General features: G+C 40.1%; 1 non-coding gene across 1 annotated transcript; it reads right to left on the minus strand.

Moving 5' to 3' along the window:
• Positions 1 to 16,548: 16,548 nt before the first annotated feature.
• On the minus strand, positions 16,549 to 16,655 carry LOC127665330 (U6 spliceosomal RNA). The gene has a single exon (XR_007973376.1). It is a non-coding gene; the product is annotated as a U6 spliceosomal RNA (small nuclear RNA).
• Positions 16,656 to 20,128: the final 3,473 nt, after the last annotated feature.

A 20,128-nucleotide genomic window follows, 5' to 3' on the forward strand; every position in this document is an offset into this window, starting at 1 on the left:
GGGATGAGTTTTGTGTTGGGGTGAATCAAGCATACTACATAGAAAATACATATGCCTTCCGAGATTCTCCTCCAAGAACCTGCCATTAAATGTGTATACCAGTCACAATATAATGCCAGGAACTCTCCTCTATCATCAGCTTTGGGGTCTAAGTCAGTGAGAGAAACATTTGTGGTACCATTATCTTAGGTTGGATACTTTTGGCTTACTTCTAATAAGATGAGGGACAAGGCCTAGAATAAGACCATCCTGCCCATTGGCACTGTTGAACAAAGAACTTCTCTTTGTCATAGGAGCTCATTGAACATTATATAAACGGTCGGTAAAGAGAGTTCCATGGCCAAAGGCGACAGTGATACTGGTACTGTTTTGATAGCTGATACAAGAAAGCTTGTCCTGCAAGGGGTTTATGCATATCTGACAGCAGGGGGATCCAAGAGGCAGCGGCGGCAGCAGGTATTTAGGAAAATGAGACCCCTTTGGAGAAAGCCAAGCTGAGGGCTTCAGGTCTTGGGGAGTCTTGTTTATGGGCAACATGAAGGCATGAGAGAGGCTTATGGGGAAGACAAGAGGGACACAGAAGGAAGAGGTTTTGGATAATGCTAAAAGATCTTAGGGAATATTGTTTGTTTTAAGTAAATCTTAATATTTCATATTATTAGCAATGAGATATCGTTTCCTTCCTCTTTCTTCGTTTCTTTTTTATTCTTTCCTTTCTTCCTTTTTCTTTTTTCCTTTCTCTCCTCTTTTTAATCTAAACTATATCTCTTACAGAAGGCAAGATATTAATACAAAGAAGTGACCACTGCCTATTTGATCAGACATTTTAGAATCTTCCTCTGATCCCTGAATTAAAAAAAAAAAATCACTTAAAATCTAGAGAAGTCAAGGCTGTCTCTTTTATTCTCAGAAAAACACTGTTTTAAGTATCAAGAGTAAACACCAAGATCTACACCTGCCTCCCAGCAGTACTTCTTCGGGTCTGCCCATCTTTTGAAGGCTTACAGAGTCTCAAGTTTAGGAAAGTCAAGAAAATCTTGCATGATGTCACAAAAGACATGCTTTGTGACAACTAAATCGTCTGCCATATACCTGGATCTGTCCACTTACTTTCTACAATCACAAAGAGCATTGTTCTTAGCAATGGACCCCATAACCAAATCAGGCAAAGACTTAAATAGATGTTATATGGTTTTCTAGGTTAATTATTGTTAACTAGGAAATTGGATATGCATAACGGGAACATCCACATGCAAGAACTGAGCACATGAAGAAAGTTAAAGCATAGACATCACCAAAAAGTACCCAGAGTACATCAGCTAAAGGACTACAGTCTCATTACCAAGGTTTCCTTGAGAATAAGGCAAGTAAACAGTCAGTCTTATATCTAAACATGTTTTACAATTTAAAGACAGAGAAAAGTACCATTAAATCCATGAAAGGAGAATATTAATCAGTAAAATAAAAATAACTAGAAAAATATGTAGCTATGTTCTTTTACAGTGTACAGGCCAGAAAAACAATGAAGGGTTGGAATGGAAGGTGGGGAGATTAATAGCCGTTGGATTTTGATAGAAAATATAGGTCTGCAGGCAGGTAAATTGTTCTGTATGTTTATATGATAATGAAGATATGTTTGGACCACTTTCCTCTTGATCTTAGAAGAAAGCGCCCTAGAAACATTGCTTCGTCAATGCCAGGGTCTTCTCCAGCATGAGGCCAACACTGCCTCCAACTTGTCATCTTTAGGAGGCAAATTGCTAGAAAATCCACAATTCTTTTTAAACTTTTTCCAGTTTTACCTGATTTATTTATTTACATTTTTATTAGATAATTTCGCTATTTATATTTCAAATGCTATCCCTTTCCTTGTTTCCCCTCCGAAAAACCCCAATCACATTCCCCTCTCCCCCTGCTCACTAATCCACCTACTCCTGCTTCCCTGACCTGGCATTCCCCTACCCTGGGGCAATGAGCCTTCACTGATCCAAGGGCTTCTCCTCTCACTGATGTCTGACCAGGCCATCCTATGCTACCCATGTGGCTGGAGCCATGGGTCCTTCCATGCATACTCTTTGGTTGGTGGTTAAGTCCCTGGGAGCTCTGGGGGTACTGGTTGGTTCATATTGTTGTTCCTCCTATGGGGCTGTGAACCCCTTCAGCTCCTTGGGTCCTTTCTCTAGCTCCTCTGTTGGGGACCTTGTGCTCAGTTCAATGGTTGGCTGAGAGTGTCCCCCTCTGTATTCGTCAGGCACTGGCAGGGCCTCTCAGGAGACTGCTAGCTATATCAGGCTCCTGTCAGCAGGAACTTCTTGGTATCCACAATAGTGTCTGGGTTTGGTAACTGTATATGGGATGGATCTCCAGATGGGGCAGTTTCTGGATGGTCTTTCCTTCAGTCTCTGCTCCACACTTTTTCCTCTGTATTTTCTCCCACAGGTATTTTCTACCCTATCTAAGAAGGACCAAAGCATCCATACTTTGGTGTTCCTTCTTAAGCTTCATGTAGTCCAACTCAATTCTTCATAGAATTAGAAAGAGAAATTTGCAAATTCATCTGCAATAATGAAAAACATAGGATAGTGAAAACTATTCTCAACAATAAAAGAACTTCTAGGGGAATCACCATCCCTGACCTCAAGCTGTACTACAGAGCAATTGTAATAAAAACTGCATGGTATTGGTTCAGTGACAGGCAGGTAGATCAATGGAATAGAATTGAAGACCCAGAAATGAACCCACACACCTATGGTCACTTGATCTTTGACAAAGGAGCTAAGACCATCCAGTGGAAAGAAGACAGCATTTTCAACAAATGGTGCTGGTTCAACTGGTGGTTAGCATGCAGAAAAATGCAAATTGATCCATTCTTATCCCCTTGTACAAAGCTCAAGTCCAAGTGTATCAAGGACATGCACATAAAACCAGATACACTTTAACTAATAGAAAAGAAAATGGGAAAGACCCTCGAGCACATGGGCACAGGGGGAAAAACTCCTGAACAGAACACCAATAACTTATGCTCTAAGATCAAGAACTGACAAATGGCACCTCATAAAATTGCAAAGTTCTGTAAGGCAAAGGATATTGTCAATAGGACAAAACAGCAACCAACAGATTTGGGAAAGATCTTTACCAATCCTATATCTGATAGAGGACTAATATCCAATATATACAAAGAACTCAAGAAGTTAGACTTCAGAGAAGCAAATAACCCTATTAAAAATGGGGTACAGAACTAAACAAAGAATTCTCAACTGAGGAATACCGAATCACTAAGAAGTACCTAAAGAAATGTGCAATATCCTTAATCATCAGGGAAATGCAAATCAAAACAATCTTGAGATTCTACCTCACACCAATCAAAATAGCTAAGATAAAAAACTCAGGTGACAGCAGCTGCTGGCAAGGATGTGGAGAAAGAGGAACACTTCTCCATTGCTGGTGGGCTTGCAAGCTGGTAAAACTACTCTGGAAATCAGTTTGGCGGTACATCAGAAAACTGGACATGGTACTTACTACCTGAGGACCCAGCTATACCACTCCTGGGCACTACATGCTTCAACATGTAGTAGAACTCATGCTATACTATGTTCATAGCAGCCTTATTTATAATAGCCAGAAGCTGGAAAGAACCCAGATGTCCCTCAATCTGGATAGAAGAATGGATACAGAAAATGTGGTATATTTACACAACGGAATACTATTCAGCTATTTAAAACAATGACTTCATGAAATTCTTAGGCAAATGGATGGAACTAGAAAATATTGTCCTAAGTAAGGTAACTCATTCACAAAAGAACACACATGGTATGTCCTGCCTGATAAGTGAATATTAGCCCAGAAGCTTGGAATACACATTTCTTTTAAAGTGCAATGAGTTAACCCTCTGGGAGAGCTTCTACAGGTCTCCCCCGTGTTCTGCCTCCTGTGCTAGTCTTCTGGTCCCTCCCTCTGCTAACCATGCTTCTGTTTCCTTGTCTTTATCAGTTTGAATTAGAAAAGGGACAGATACAGGTTCTGAATTATCTCCCTCTTCATTTTTGAACCATCATAAAAGTCTTACATTTTATGCATTTTTATGACATGTTATAACATTGCTTTCTTTCACCATCCCAAATTTTATCATAAACTACTGACTTATAATCTTGGCTTTAAGTTCATATTCTACAGGAAGCACATTTAGAATTTTATGAGTCATTCAAAACTATCTGATCCTGCCCATTATTTTGTTCTGTCCCAGAAACTCTTTTCTTTCTTTTTTAAAAAATTTTGTATTTTTTTTTATTTTCTATATTCTTTGTTTACACTCCGAATGCTTTCCCCTTTCCAGGTTTCCCCCTCCCCATCAGTCTCATAAGCCCTCTTCCCTCTGCCCATTTTCCAATCACCCCCCTCCCATTTCTCTGTCCTGGTACTCCCCTACAATGCTGGATCAAGTCTTTTCAGAACCAGGGCCCTCTTTTCATAGTGCTTTCCTTCATTATTGGAGGAGTTCATATGATTCAGTACCAGCTTCCTGTTGTCCCTGTTGACATTCTTCTCAATGGCTTCTTAGCAACTTCTTATCAAAGCAGAAAGCTGTTGGCCAGTCATCAGTGTCAGCAGTCAGAAGGACTATAGAAAATTCCCCCAGGCTTGGGGCCTCTTGTTTACGGTTATTAATAGTGCTCTGTTGAGTAGACAGCTCCATGCATCTTGGATAATTTTGGGGTAGGGAAGCTGTTTAGTCCTTTTACACAGACACACTCTCCCTAAGGACAAGGAACTTCTAAGTAGCATAGGGATCTGCAAATGAGAGGTGCTTGTCCAGAATGAGAGTTCTGTTTATCTCTTGAGGAGACTGAGAAATACAATAAACACACAGTGTGTCTTTCTTAAGGTGAAATTCATTGAATGGCATCTTCTGAAATATATTTTTATAATTTGCTGTATTTATATCATAGCACTGTAAAAATATAATAAATACTATTTATGAAATTATAATTATATAACTTGTGAGATGGTGGTTGTAGCAAGAACCACAGGTAGATAATTGGTTGACAAGGTCAGTCAATTAGTTAGTAAAAGAGAGTTTGACCTTGATACCACTGGTGCCCAATCTTAGAATTTCAGTGGAGATAAAAAGATCCTGTGGTTCCTGTTGCTGCTGGCAACATTATCCCAGCTGACATGTGCTTCAGAAAATCTGCCAATGTTAAAAGAAAGAAAGATTTTTATTTGAGATTGAATATCATTGTAAACATTCAAAGACTGAACATATGCTGAACTGCTTTGGAATAACTGACTTGTAATATATTTAGTTTTCAGAAATAATGTCTGCTTCTTGTCAATATTAAAAGATTAAAAATAACATGCCTGTCAAAGTGTGGTTTGTTCCAGTTGGCATGGAATGTTTGCATGCTCTTTAAAGGCCTGAAAGGGTAAGAATGTGATGGATGTGACGTGTGCTGTGGGGTGGGGTTCACAGAAGGGTGTGTCCAGAACAGTATCCACTTTGGCAAATAGCAGTTACTGGAAATACAACGTTCACAATGTTTCAGATTAACTAAGTTAAATGAAAATCATCAAACAGCTATAAGGCATGAGGTAAATGAGTCACTCTACTGTGATGCCTTGAAGAAATACAAACTTTTTGTATCCTTAAACGTAAAACACAGCTCCAAAGGACCAATGTGGATCTTTATTTTAAAGTAAAAACAATGGTCTAAGATATGAAACCATAAAATTATGAATGTTATGCCAGAACCTCCATTTGTTCATAATTCCCAGTGGTTATTAACAAATTCCTGGATCACTATTTTACACACACACACACACACACACACACATGCAATTTTTGAATTTTAACATCCTTATAAAACTGCTGGAGGAATGCATGACCTGAAACTCCTCCCTTCACTCAGCTGCCTGGCTTCCTTCATAGGCTTTGCATTACAAAAGTTTCCAAAGCACCGTGTGCCTTCTGTGTTTAGCCTCTCCACCCATCAGGTCTTTGGTCCAGTTCCATTGATTTTCAGACACCCAGCTCTACCGTAGGATTTGTCAATGTTTTGATGACATCAGTTTACAAATCTGGTGATTAATGATGAGACTTCATCTTAGCCTCAAAGAAAGCCATGATAAATTGAATGGTCTCTTTCACTGAAATATTTACTCTAGATATTAGAAGCTCTTGTTCTTAGGTCTTTTTTTTTTTCTTGTATCACCTGAGTTATTTAATTTCAAACTCTACTGTGTCTTTAAAGTTTAGAGTGCCACAGGACTCAATCCTCAGTGATCTTTCTGACTCTTTGTACACACTTCCAGAAGAGGTATCACACAATCCTTTGGCTATAAATGTTAACTATATATTCTTTGCTCCAAGTAATAGCTCTTGCCTTGTCCTCTATCCTAAATTCTAGCCACAAACATAGAACAGTAAACTAGAAAACACTATTTATAATCATAAGAAGCATACATTTAAAGAAACCAGAACAGAATACTTGATTTCTTCCCTCTTGGGCCCTGACTCATCTCAGACATTAGCACCACACTTTTCTAATTTGCTCAGACCAAATACCAAGAAACTATTCTTAATGTTCTTTGTATCCATCCAGGTCCAGTCAGGAAATGGAGACCCCCATGTACTTAACCAAAGAAAATTTAATATGAGTCATTTGAAATAGTAGAAAACCAGAGTAATAAATATATTTATATTTATTTTGTAAATATATCTACTGAGAAGTAAAATACTAAAGAATACAGTAAATAGGAGATATGGCTGCTGTTTTCAAGTGCATGCCAGAGAATGTAAGAGGAAACAAACCTATCTAAGGCCTGCCACTCCCACGGGTTGAAATTAAGACTTGATTGAAAGATTGGAATACCCAGTGGATAAGGGAAAATTCTCAGTGCTGAAATATTGATAGAATTATCTAGAAAGCCACAAGGGAAGGTGTCATCACAATATTTTTCAGGAGATAAACTAGGTCTTAGCCCATGCTAGAACCTGCCCAAGGCATTGGCTAGTCTAGGGAGCCATGCACTAGGGTAAAGAGGCAGCTGCCCACAGATGTGGCACTTATGATTACAGGAGCCTGCCCCAAGAACCAGATACAAGAGCAGGGAGGGAGCCTGTTCCTCCCCAGTGTCTCATCAGCATCTTGCAATGGAGATACCAACTTTAATATCATGCCTATAAGCGTGGGGGTAGTGTTCCAGCTTCACCACTGAACAGGACTAGATCTGCAACTAAGAGGCAACACTACCGTCCAACACCACCTCTGTTTTACCACTACACATGTTCTACTCCCCAGTTCTGACTTTGCGGCCTGATCTTTACTATCATTGCTACTGCCTGTGTGGACTGACAGCACAGCCTCCTTCTGCCCATTTTGACTACTGTAATTCCTCTGAAAAGAGTCATTTATAATTGAAACATATAAATTAAAGCATGTTAGTGTCCATTGGGATGTTACTAACTTTCCATCACACTCTGCCTCACTATAGCTGAATCCCTTTCTATTTTTTGTTCTTCTGTTTGTTTGGTTCTGCCTGGTTCCTTTGCAATTGTTTCTGCCCCGAGGCTGTGCATTTTCTCAGCTGGTTGGCTCTTTCATATCATCCATATTGTTCTAGCATCATGTCCACAAAGACCACTCTGATATCTCTCTCTAAAACTGCAGATCCCCTTCCCTACCCTTTTGGCTACTTCACAGTCCTCAACGTGTCAGTCCTCAAAGTTGTATTATCTATTCCTTACTTTCTCTTTTTTTCTTACCTCCTTTACTACAATTAATATGTCATGAAATAAGGTCTGAGTTGTTTTTATAAACACATTTTGAATTTCTCTTATTTTGTCAATCAGTGGCAGTTGATAAACACATTGAAGGAATGAATGGTGGATGAATGGATGACTTTGGTTTGTATCCTGTCAGCTGCTCATAAAGTGAAATACCAACCAGTTTATGAAGTTCTCAGAGCTTTAAACTTCTCTCCTTCATCACAGTCACCAATAGCAGCCAATGCCCAGTATCACCATGAGAATTTACTAGAAGTCAGAAATGTTAGTTTATTAAAGAAAGTCAGTGCTGGGTCAAGTCTGGATAGTATCTGCTATGGGAAAACTGGTGCTCAGTACTCATATATTTATGAATTATCCTTCAGCTAACATTTTTGCATTTATTCAGATAAAACTATGATGTTTAGGTTTTGTTGGAAAGTTGCTTCCCCTAATAAAATTTTCTCTGTCTCTTATGGGAGATCTTAAGATCATTCTTTCACAGAGGGTAAACCATTTTCCTGAAGAATTACTATAATTTTTCAAGATACTGTAATCACTCATTTTGGCTTTTTGAGTTAGTTCAATAGAGCATTAATCTGAAAAGTCCCCTGGGTCTTATTAAACTATGCTCTTGCTTTAGTAATTTTAACAGAAACGTTGAGGGCATTTTAATTAGACAGTCTTTCTCTCTCAGTGAATTTGATTAAAATTTAAAATTAATAACATCTCCAGGTACATAAAATCTAAATGTAAAAAAGGAGAGAGGTCCACATATCCCTAGTTAGATCTGCATGCCCGGAAATGTGATACTTCTTACACTGTTACAAGGCTTGGTGATTGCATCAGCTACCCTAGAAACCAAATTACTCATCTTTGTCTCTTGTAGCCAGGAACCATTGCTCAGTATGAGTTTTTATATTTATAGGAAGAAACAGGATGAAAACCAAGATAATTCAGAAGGATGACGATCTTGATAATAATCAGTGTTGGTTCTGACAGTAGTTGATAACTCAAAGTTCATTTCGAGAACACTAAAGGTGATCTTTGCCTTGGTGGTTTATTTTGAGGGGATAATAATGCTTGTCTAAGTTTGACTGAGAATGGGAGCAATGAGATAGGAAATGACGTATGGGCGGCAATTTGCATTCCAAATGTAGAAATATTATATAAAGTTTATGCATATATAGACCTTAAGATAAATTTTCTCTTCTTATTTGCACTTTTTTTTTTATTATTCATCTATTCTGGGTGTTTCTAGTAAAAGCCAGAGTAGTTGAGTGACTGATTTAAGGATGTAGCCAGTTGATCAGTCTAAAAGTTCACTCTCTGCATCATTTCAGGAGAAAAATCACTTGGTTCTAATGGAGAGAAAAATCTTCCATGCACTAGGACTGGCTGATGTTCAGGTTGAAAACACTATAGGGCTTCCAAAGATTCTGCAGCATCTGGAGCAGTGTTCTGCTCTGTATCCTTGGATATTCATAGGGGATGACAAAAAACCAAGCTTTCAGAAAATACACAATATAACTTAAACACAGGGTTAGGTTTGACATGCCTGTTACAGCTTTGAGAAAATAGTGTTTCCTAGCATATTCAAGTTTTTATTTTGCAAAACTGCCTTGTTAAAAACCATTGATTAAAAAGGACATTGGTTATCATGTACCATAATTACTTTTCCTGTTTAGGTGTCAAGGTTTTCTTTTCTTTTCTTTTTTAAATTTATTCTTCTCTCATACAATACATCCCAACTAAAATTTCCCTCCCTCTACTCTTCCCAGCGCTTCTCCTCATCTCCCCCTCCCTCATATCCACTGCTCCTCCTTTTCCCTTCAAAAAGAGCAAGGCTCCCAGCGATATCAACCAAACTCAGCATAACAAGATGCAATACGACTAGGCACCTCCCTCATGTCAAGGCTGGATGAGACAGAGAGACCCCTACTCTCACTATTAGAAGTCCCACAAATACCCCAAGCTAAAGAACCACAGCATATATGCAGAAGACCTAGCACAAAACACATAGGTTCCATGATTGCTTGAGTTTCTAAGCCCCTAGGGGCCCTGCTTAGTTGATTCTGTGGGCCCTGTTCTCCTAGTGTCTTACACTCCTCTGGCTCCTGCAATCCTTCTTTCTTCTCTTCTGTAGGATTCCATAGGCACCACTTAATGTTTGTCTGTGGCTCTTTCCATCTTTACATCAGATCCGGGAGGAAGCCTCCCTTATGATGATTGGGCTAGGTATCAGTCTATAGGTATAACAGAATATCAGGATATCTTTAAGAATCATTTTGTTGGTATGCACTTCTTGTCATCCATAATAGTGTTGGGGTTTGATGACTGTTTATAGGATGAATCCCCAGGTAGGGCAGTCTTTGGGTAGCCTTATGGTTGTCTCAGGAGGGGCCCTTCCAGAGCCTTACACATACAGAGCAAACCATTGGACTGGGCGTGGGGTTCCTTAGCTCTCCTGGAACTCACTCTGTAATGGAGAAGTTGGAAGGCAGACTGGAGGAGCTGAAGGGATTTGCAGCCCCATGAGAAGAACAATGAGGTCAGACACCCAGATGTTCCAGGACTCCCAGGACTAAACCATCAATCAAGGGGTACACATGGTTCCAGCCAAAAATGGTGCAGAGGAAGGCCTTGTCGGGCATCAGTGGAAGGAGAGGTCCTTGGTCTTGTGAAGGCTCAATAGAGGCCTCAGCATGGGGAAATTAAGGAGGGGGGTGGAGGACGGGGCCAGGGGGAGGGGCATATACTTGGAGGCAAGGTGTGGGAGAAAGGGTTGAGGGTTTTGGGGGAGGGGGAAAACCGGGAAAGGTGCTAGCATTTGAAATGTAAATGAAGATCATATTCAATAAAAATAATAAAGGAATGAGAAAATACACTTTAAAAAAAAGGAATCATTTTGTTGATGTTTTCCCAGTAAGCCAGGTTTGGTTCTAACCTAGGTCATCAAGCTTCCTGTTTCTGGCTGTCCCGGCAGCATCAGGCAAGGGGCTCCCTCTACTTGTGTGAGCCTCTAGTTAGACCAGTCATTGGTTGGCCACGCCCACAAGTTCTGAGCCACCGTTGCTCCAGTATTATCTTGAAGCAGGACAGGTTCTAAATGAAAGGTTTTGTGTCTGGGTTGGTGCCCCAGTCCCATGCTCAAAGTCTTGGTGGCAAGGTTTTCTGAAGAGTGAAGGAAAGATGCACAGACACAGCCAGTGGGGCATCATCGCAGGAACCCCAACAGTTGTTTCAATCTCTTGTAGGATAGTTCACTCTCCTTAACCCCAGAAGCCCTTGGAATTTGTTAAATTTTTGATGTGCTTCACATGCATCCATTTTCAGTCTAGAATCCAGGGATCTTACTAGATTTTTTTGAGGTAGCTCAGGCACGTCAGGCCATATTGCAATTAATCTGTGGCTCTTGTCTGTTTTTCTCTCTAGTGCATAAAAATGAACTAACACACACACACACACACACACACACACACACACACACAGAGCGGGGATGGGAAGGGATGGGGGAAGAGAGGGCAAGGAAGGGGAGAAATTATTATTAGTCAAGAAATTAGCATAACCAATCCCTCCTCTTTCTTTATTATTTATTTATCTGTTTATTTATTTATTTATTTAGACATGGTTTTTCTGTGTAGCCTTAGCTCTCCTGGAACTCACTCTGTAAACCAGATTGGCCTTGAACTCAGAAATCCGCCTGCCTCTGCCTCCCAAGTGCTGGAATTAAAGGTGTGCACCACCACTGCCCAGGTCTTTACCATCTTCTTTTTTTTATCAAGAGTTTTTTATTTATTTTTTTCATGTATGAGCATTTGCCTTCGTGTTGTTTGAGCTCTAGTACCCAGTGAGGCTAGAAGAGAGTATCTGATTGCCCTGAAACTGAAGCTACAGACAGTTGTGAGCTGCCAGGTTGGTGCTAGAAATGGAACCTGAGTCCTCTGAAAGAACAGTAAGCACTCTCAGCTACCAAGCGACCTCTCTAGCTCCATTTTCTCCTCTTTTTCCTGTGCCTCCTCTTCTTCCTCTTACTTCTTAATCTTTAAAAAAAGAAGTGAAAAAGGATCCCAGGGAAAGCAGCCCTGAGTTCTGCCATCCTTGTGGGCATCCTTGTATTCTACCCTGAAACTGTGCCCTCTGGTTATGAAGAACATAAAGGTCTTATTCGTGGTGTTTGTGTTCTTGCATGAAGACATCTCTTGATTATAAACCCCAGCTGAGGTTGCTCTCCACAGTGCATTCTCATAACCTAGACTTTTCCAGGTTGTTTCTGTCACTTAGGTCTGCACCTTGTACCATAATCCCCAGGTTATAATAAGAGTGGATCTAAGGTGGGACATATGTGATATGAACACATTCTGCTAGCTTCCAATTTAACGGTTTTTATTTACCAGTCTGTGACTCCTTTCCTACTTTGCTCTGGAGTCTAGAATTTCAGCTTCTTCTTGTTGGTGTCCATCTAGGTAACTCTGGCCCTTTTATGAGGTACTCTAAAGCCTGGAAGGATGAGGCCTCTAAAGAAGAGATCTTCTGGCATTTTGGAAACATGATCTATTCAAAAGTGGTACTCACAGGAGATAAGGAAGCATCATGCTGGCTGCCATGCGAGTGACTAACTTGGATCAAAGCTCTGGAGTGTTGCCTAAGCCTCTGCCTGTTTTCACCTCTCTGTGTGAGAATGAATGCAGGATGAGGATCATTGCCTTGGTTTGCCTCCCTTCCCCCACCCTCTTGTTCCACCTGCTTTCTTCCTCCTCCCTTGTCCAGCTTCACTGCTCCTGTCACTCTGCCAAACTTGCCTACCATGTACCTATATGGTGCTCTGGGGAGCAGATCCCAAGGCATTTCCTTTGTGGATTCCCTTTCCTTAGGCTCTGCTCCCCCCACCTCCCATCTCTCTCTGGCCAACTTTTGAGTCAAACTAAGCCATGCCATCCCAAAAGACCTTATGAACTATTGTTTAGTCAGTCATGAGTCATATGGATATTTCTAAATTCAAAAACAAAAATCTGAAAAAGCCACTAGCTGTAGGGTGAAGGAAGGCTTGGAGAATGAGCTTGGGCGATAGCACATTGTCCTCTTAGGAAGCTATGACAAGTGTGTTGCAACTGTCAGTTTTAAGTTTCTTCCTTTGACAAAAGCCTTCTTGGCACAGGGAACAAGATTATACACTACCTGTTTTTAAAAGGAGAGGGTTCTGTGTTTTGTGCAAAGTCACACAATACCTATCTGAAACCAAATGTCAGCCGTCCCTTTTCCTCAAGAGTACAATTCAAATGGCATGTCAAACTGTCCATTGCATAACACAGTGCTGTAATGGTCTGGAAGAGATTTGGAACTATATACAAGGCAATGTTCTAAGAGGATGTGAGGCAGCACATTGCCCCGGGGAAATTAAACCCTGTCTTCCTGTGATGATGGCAGCTTTCCTGAGTGGCCGTTCACGCTCCAGCACTTGGACAATGTGATCCACCCTGCCTATCACCAAGGTCTATAAGGTTTTTGGTGCCTTTACATTTACTAATAAGAGGACAAATAAAGTGAATTTTTTTGGAGAAGTTTCTTTTCCTTTGAAGGAGACTGGCCTGTAAACTTAATTAGAAATAGCTTTTAACACTCTGAACAAGGTGTCCACTTTGGACTGGCAGAATCCCATAGGATTTGGGCTTTCTTGAAAAGGAGGTTTATTTTTAAATAGACTTGTGACATTTCAAGTTAAATGTGATTAGTGAAATGGTTCTTCATTCTAATTGAAGCCTGGAAAGGAGTACAGAGCTCTGTAGTCTTTGTAATCAAGACACAGTAATTATTTTCTACTTAGACAGTAGGAACTGTGAGATTTCTCTGAAAGTTCAAGACTACGGGATTGGAGATGAAATCCTTAGTGGATAAGGGTATTTATTTGAGTTCTTTGAACTATCAATGTAAGAATTAGGTCACCATTATAGGGCCCATTTTGATTAGACAGTCTATACTAATCCCTATAGGTTATATAAGCCAGCATAAGACAAATATTTCTGAATTTTTTCATATAAATAAGCAAAAGGCTTCCATCCTAAAAATGCCTTGTATGAACCCATGTATTTTATAGCTGCAAAGATACTTTTGCTCTGAGCACAGCTCCATCATGAGTGAACAATTTTGAGCTAATGTTTGTGTTATGTTAGCAACGATGCTCTATGTTGATTGCATCCGTCTTGAGATTCCTCATTCTCTGGAGGCTTTGTCCATTCTCTTAAGATCCTCAATGCTCCAGAGTATGTGGCAGGAAATCACTGAGACTAAGAATCATTTAATAAGCTGTGCTTTGGAAGCTGAAGAGATGGATCAGCACTTAAGAGTACTCATTTCTCTTACAGAAGACCAAGGTTTAATTCATAGCACTCACAAAGCTATACAGCACCATCTGTGACTTTAGTTACAGAAGATCCAGTGTCTTCTTCTGGCTGTCATAGGCACCAGCATGACCATGGCATACATACTGAGGCAAAACACTTAAATGCAGAAAATAAAAATAAATACATCTTAATAAATTGTGCATTCGTAGATAAATGTATTCAATAGAACTTGTCTTGAGAGAATACTTCAAATGGGGCAGGAGTGACAAAGTAAGTGAATTGTTATATTTTTTCTTGATTGTTTAAAATAGATACATGTGCCAATGACTACTGTATGTACTCTCTTGCTGCATAAGGTGTACTTCATTGAGCAGTAGGTATTTTGTATATCTCTTGGGTGTGAGTGTGAGATGCAGGAATTCAGGACCCAGAACTGCTGAGTTTCCATGTTAATAAGATCCCAGTTGATTCACAAGCACAATAATTGCTGAGAAATGTTGGTTTTGGAGGTTGTTTTTTTTTAAAGCACGGCAGTGACATGTTTATGTTCTAGACCTGTCTGAGTATTAGTATGCCCTTTTTTGTCTCATTTCTGATTTTACTGAAAATGCTTTGATATGTTTCCAACTGGATCATAGATACGTACCAATAAAAAATATATCAATGATTAATGATCCTTTATATTCTAGTATTTTCTTTTTTTCACTTTTTTCTTATTGATATACTTTTTATTTACATTTCAAATGATTTCCCCTTTTCTGGGTCCCCACTCCCCGCAAGTTCCATAAGCCCTCTTCCCTCCCCCTGTTCCTCCATCTACCCCTTCCCGCTTCCCTGTTCTGGAATTCCCCTATACTCTTGCACTGAGTCTTTTTAGAACCAGGGGCCACTCCTCCATTATTTTTGGACATCATTTAATATGTGGATTATGTCTTGGGTATTCAAAGTTTCTAGGTTAATATCCACTTATCAGTGAGGGCATACCATGATTGATCTTTTGAGACTGGGTTACCTCACTTAGTATGATGTTCTCCAGCTCCATCCATTTGTCTAAGAATTTCGTGAATTCATTGTTTCTAATGGCTGAATAGTACTCCATTGTGTAAATATACCACATTTTTTGTATCCATTCCTCTGTTGAAGGACACCTGGGTTCTTTCCAGCTTCTGGCTACTACAAATAGGGCTGCTATGAACATAGTGGAGCATGTGTCCTTGTTGCATGCTGAAGAATCCTCTGTGTATATGCCCAGGAGTGGTATAACAGGGTCCTCAGGAAGTGTCATGCCCAGTTTTCTGAGGAACCGCCAGACTGATTTCCAAAGTGGTTGCACCATCCTGCAATCCCACCAGCAGTGGAGGAGTGTTCCTCTTTCTCCACATCCTCGCCAGCACCTGCTGTCTCCTGAGTTTTTGACCTTAGCCATTCTGACTGGTGTGAGGTGAAATCTCAGGGTTGTTTTGATTTGCATTTCCCTAATGATTAATGATGTTGAACATTTCTTAAGGTGTTTCTCAGCCCTCTGAAGTTCTTCATGTGAAAATTCTTTGTTTAGCTCCATACCCCAAGGGTCTTCCCCAGTTTCTTTTCTATTAGTTTCAGTGTGTCAGGTTTTATGTGGAGGTCCTTGATCCATTTGGAGTTGAGCTTAGTCAAGGAGATAAGAATGGATCGATTTGCATTCTTCTGCATGCTAACCTCCAATTGAACCAGCACCATTTGTTGAAAAGACTATCTTTTTTCCACTGGATGCTTTCAGCTCCTTTGTCAAAGATCAAGTGACCATAGGTGTGTGGGTTCATTTCTGGGTCTTCAATCCTATTCCATTGATCCACTTGCCTGACATTGTACCAATACCATGCAGTTTTTATCACTATTGCTCTGTAGTAAAGTTTGAGTTCTGGGATACTGAATCCCCCTGAAGTTCTTTTACTGTTGAGAATAGTTTTAGCTATCCTGGGTTTTTTGTTATTCCTGATGAATTTGAGCATTGCTCTTTCTAGCTCTATGAAGAACTGGGTTGGGATTTTGATGGCATTGCATTGAATCTGTAGATTGCCTTTGGCAATATGGCCATTTTAACTATATTAATACTGCCAATCCATGAGCATAGAAGATTTTTACATTTTCTGAAATCTTCTTCGATTTCCTTCTTCAGAGATCTGAAGTTCTTGTCATATAGGTCTTTCACTTGTTTGGCTAGAGTCACCCCAAGATACTTTATGCTGTTTGTGGCTATTGTGAAGGGTATCACTTCCCTAATTTCTTTCTCAGTCTGCTTATCCTTTGAGTATATAAAGGATTTGCTTGAGTTGATTTTGTAGCCAGACCACTTTGCTGAAGTTGTTTATCAGCTATGGGAGTTCTCTAGTAGAGTTTTTTGGGTCACTTAAGTATACTATCATATCATCTGCAAATAGTGATAGTTTGACTTCTTCCTTTCCAAAAAATATGGAACGCTTCACGAATTTGCATTTCATCCTTGCGCAGGGGCCATGCTAATCTTCTCTGTATAGTTCCAATTTTGGTATATGTGCTGCCGAAGCGAGCACTATTAGTATACCCTTAAAAAGGCATTGAGACTTGAGGGAAAGTCTCCTTTGCTAATTTAGTAAGATATATTGTGAATCATATCTCAACTGAACTCACTCTACATAGTAAGATCTCAAGATTGTTGGCATCTCAGGAAAGTGTTGGGTTTAACTTTTGATTGGAGCCACATCTTATGTGTTAGCTAAAGTGTCCATTCCTTCCCCATGCTCTTCTCTGAGGAAATAATATCTTCCTTTCATAAAGTAGTAGAATCAACAGAGAATAAACCCAGCATATGGTAACACTGAGAGGTGAGTTGTTTTTTTCTCAAACTGGTGCTCTCACATGTTAAGAGACAGTGGCCAAGACAGAAAAGATCTTTTGGAATATGGAGCAACCTTCTGCTCTAGTGGCTTTGAGATTGTTACCTTGGGCAGCATTGTGAGTAAGTAAAGAAAAAGGATGAACTTTCAAGCCTCTGAGCCAGGCCCTCTGTACAGCCTAGACCCCAGCTGCCTCTCTGTCTCAGCTCCTTCCTGTAAAACGAAGAACTTCAGGACATAAAGCTGGGTGGCTAGGAATGTGGGGAGAATCAAAGAAAGGTTAGGGGAGGGGACATCGTGATCAAACTATATCGTCTGATAAAAATTCACAAAATAATAATAAAAGAAAAAAATAAACAAGGATCCTTGATATGATAGAGCCTCTTTTATACCAGCGCTACCTCTCACTTTCTCCTCTAGCCCCAGAAAAGCTGTAAGGATTTGGTGGGGAATTGTTAGTTGACCAACAAAATAGAGTCTCCCATATCCTCTTTCAGCAGGTCACGTACAGGTACAGCTATGTATTCATTTAAATTATCAAATTAATGTAGGAACTCTATGCTAGCTGCTCATCTGAGCACTGAGGAGCAGCAGTGAGTGGATGCTGATGCTACCGGGATATGCATGTTTAGCAGAGCTGTTGATAAAGCAGCCATTCCTAATGGCCATTCCTAATGCCAGAGGCTGAGCTTCCAGAAAGACAGGGTGGGGTGCAGAGTGCTTCAGGAGTAGAGAAGCTAGGCAATAAACCACTGTGAATAGATTATAAAATTGCAGGTGGAGATCATGCATGAAGAAATTGAACGGGGGGTGGGGGGAATGTGAAAGAGTCAAGTGCCCTCCCAACATGTAGTCCAGGATCCTAAAGACACGAAACCAGAATGACAAAGGACAGCCTAACACCACTCCAAGCAGAGAGAGGCAGGTGCCAAGGGCTTGATCTGTAAAGACCTGAGTGTACTCCAGGGTCAGAGAAATCAGGGATGATACTGCATTCTGTGAATTGAGGTCTTATCTCTTTCTTTCAGCAGAGTTGTTCTTCAGATCTAATCTTAAATCTCCCTTACGCTACTTGAATTTTTTCCTTGCCCTGAGATGATGGTTCAGTGGGTAAAGCACTTGCCACACAAGTGTGAAGAACTGAGTCTGAATCACCAGAATGTATGTCCTCCTGAGCTGGGAGGTGGAGTCATGAGGATGCACTGAGGTCTCCTGGCGTCTGGCCTGGCATGTACAGCAGCCAACAGCAGTAACAAAGGCCCTGCCTCAAACAAGGTGGAAACTGAGGACCAACACCACAGGTTGCCCTTTGACTTCCATGGTATATGACATGACCTATGCTCACACATGTATATGCACTCATATCATGCATACATATACGCACTTACACATACGCACATACATATACACACAAAAAATGTAAAGATGTATTTGTTTTCTTTTCAGTTGTAAAGAACACTCTGCCATAAAAAGAAAAGCAGCTAGCTTGTAGCATTCAAGGAAGATATTTGTTCCTGATAGAATCTCATGATGTTAAAATGTATGGTTCTCTTGACTCTTGCCTGTTATACGAACATATCACCATCCCACTTCCACCTATTCAAGATAAGTGTTATGTTTTTAGAGAATAATGTCAATATAATATATGCATATTTAATACAGAAAATTTTTCTCCAAGAGTTTCTGCTTGGACCTGAAATCTGCTCATGAGATGCCCTAAAGAAAGGGGAGCAGACTGGGCATGTGCACATATTTAAAAATGAATATCTATAACTCTCCGCTCCCAAAGGCTTCTGTGTGCCAGCTGTGGTTTTATTACTTGAAGTTCTATATGCTAGAAAGTCAGCCAGAGAATAATCTTTTCAAAAAACACTTCAGCTAGCTCCTAAGGATACTGAAAGGTTCTGATCTGGGTATGCTCCCTGGGCCTCCTGTAGCTTTCATCTTCAGAGAGAAGAGCCGCAATTTGTCTTTATTTTCTCTCATTCCAAATCTTAAATTTTTAGAGTAGAAAATTTATTTCTGCCTCTGAGAGCGTGAGGTGGAACGGACATGCGTATACCCTTAGAGAGAAGTAAGGGAAGAGAAACTGAGAGCGCTTGAAGTTGCCTACACCACACCCAGGATTCAGCATGACCTAGTCTCTGGGCAGTGATGCCATTTCCCGGGATTCCACAACATAAGGATATAAATATGTATGAAGAGTGAGTAGTTTCTGATTTTCTTACCAGTTGCCCAAGGACATTTCTCAACAGCACTTCAGCAACTATAATAATGGTGGACAATATCCATTCTATTTTTCCAGGGGCAGAGACAAGCTCTTTCAGAGCCATCTCAAAAGACATCTTCCATAGAAGGGTAGACAGTAGTTTTTTAGAAACATTTGCTTCCTGTATATACCCGATAAAGAGGTATTGACTTTGTTTTCTGAAAAATGACAGGCTAATGATTAATTTTCATGTCAAACTTCAGCTTATGAGATGAGGATAGGTCATGTAGATCACTTTGGAGGGCTGGAAGGATGGCTCAGTGGTTAAGACGATCTACTTCCTAGAACCTATGTCAGATGGCTTATAATGGCCTGAAAATCCAGCTACAGGGATTCAACATTCTCTTCTGACTGCCACATGTTCTTGTGCCCACACGAGCATGTACACACAGACGCGTGTGAATAAAAATAAATACGTCTTTAGAAGAGGACTTTTGATTCTCTGAGATTTAAAAATTAAATTATTAAATTTAATTATTTTAATTATTAAAGTATTTCCGTATGAACGTTTAGCTGCAGTGTTCACAATAAGCAGGAGGGTGACCAGCCTGCATGCCCACCAACAGATGAATGATAAAGAAAATGTACCATGTCCATGATAGTGTCTTGGTAATAATCATGTCAGTTTCAGGAAATAAATGGAATTCAAAATCATCATGTTGAGAGAAGTAAACTGAATTCAGAAAGGCAAATATTGTATATTGTGTCTTCTCTGACACACAGCCTGTGTGTATGCACACACACACATGTGTAATAACCGTAGGGACTGTTTGAGGAGAAGAAGTAGACATTGAAAAGAGTGGAAAAAAAAAAAAAACACCAGAAGAGTGACTCTGGAAAGAAATCCAAGGGGAAAAAATATAATATACATGTATTTAGATGTCAAAAAAGCATTCGTTTG

Source organism: Apodemus sylvaticus, chromosome 14, assembly GCF_947179515.1.
Source record: "Apodemus sylvaticus chromosome 14, mApoSyl1.1, whole genome shotgun sequence".
NCBI classification, from domain to species: Eukaryota; Metazoa; Chordata; class Mammalia; order Rodentia; family Muridae; genus Apodemus; species Apodemus sylvaticus.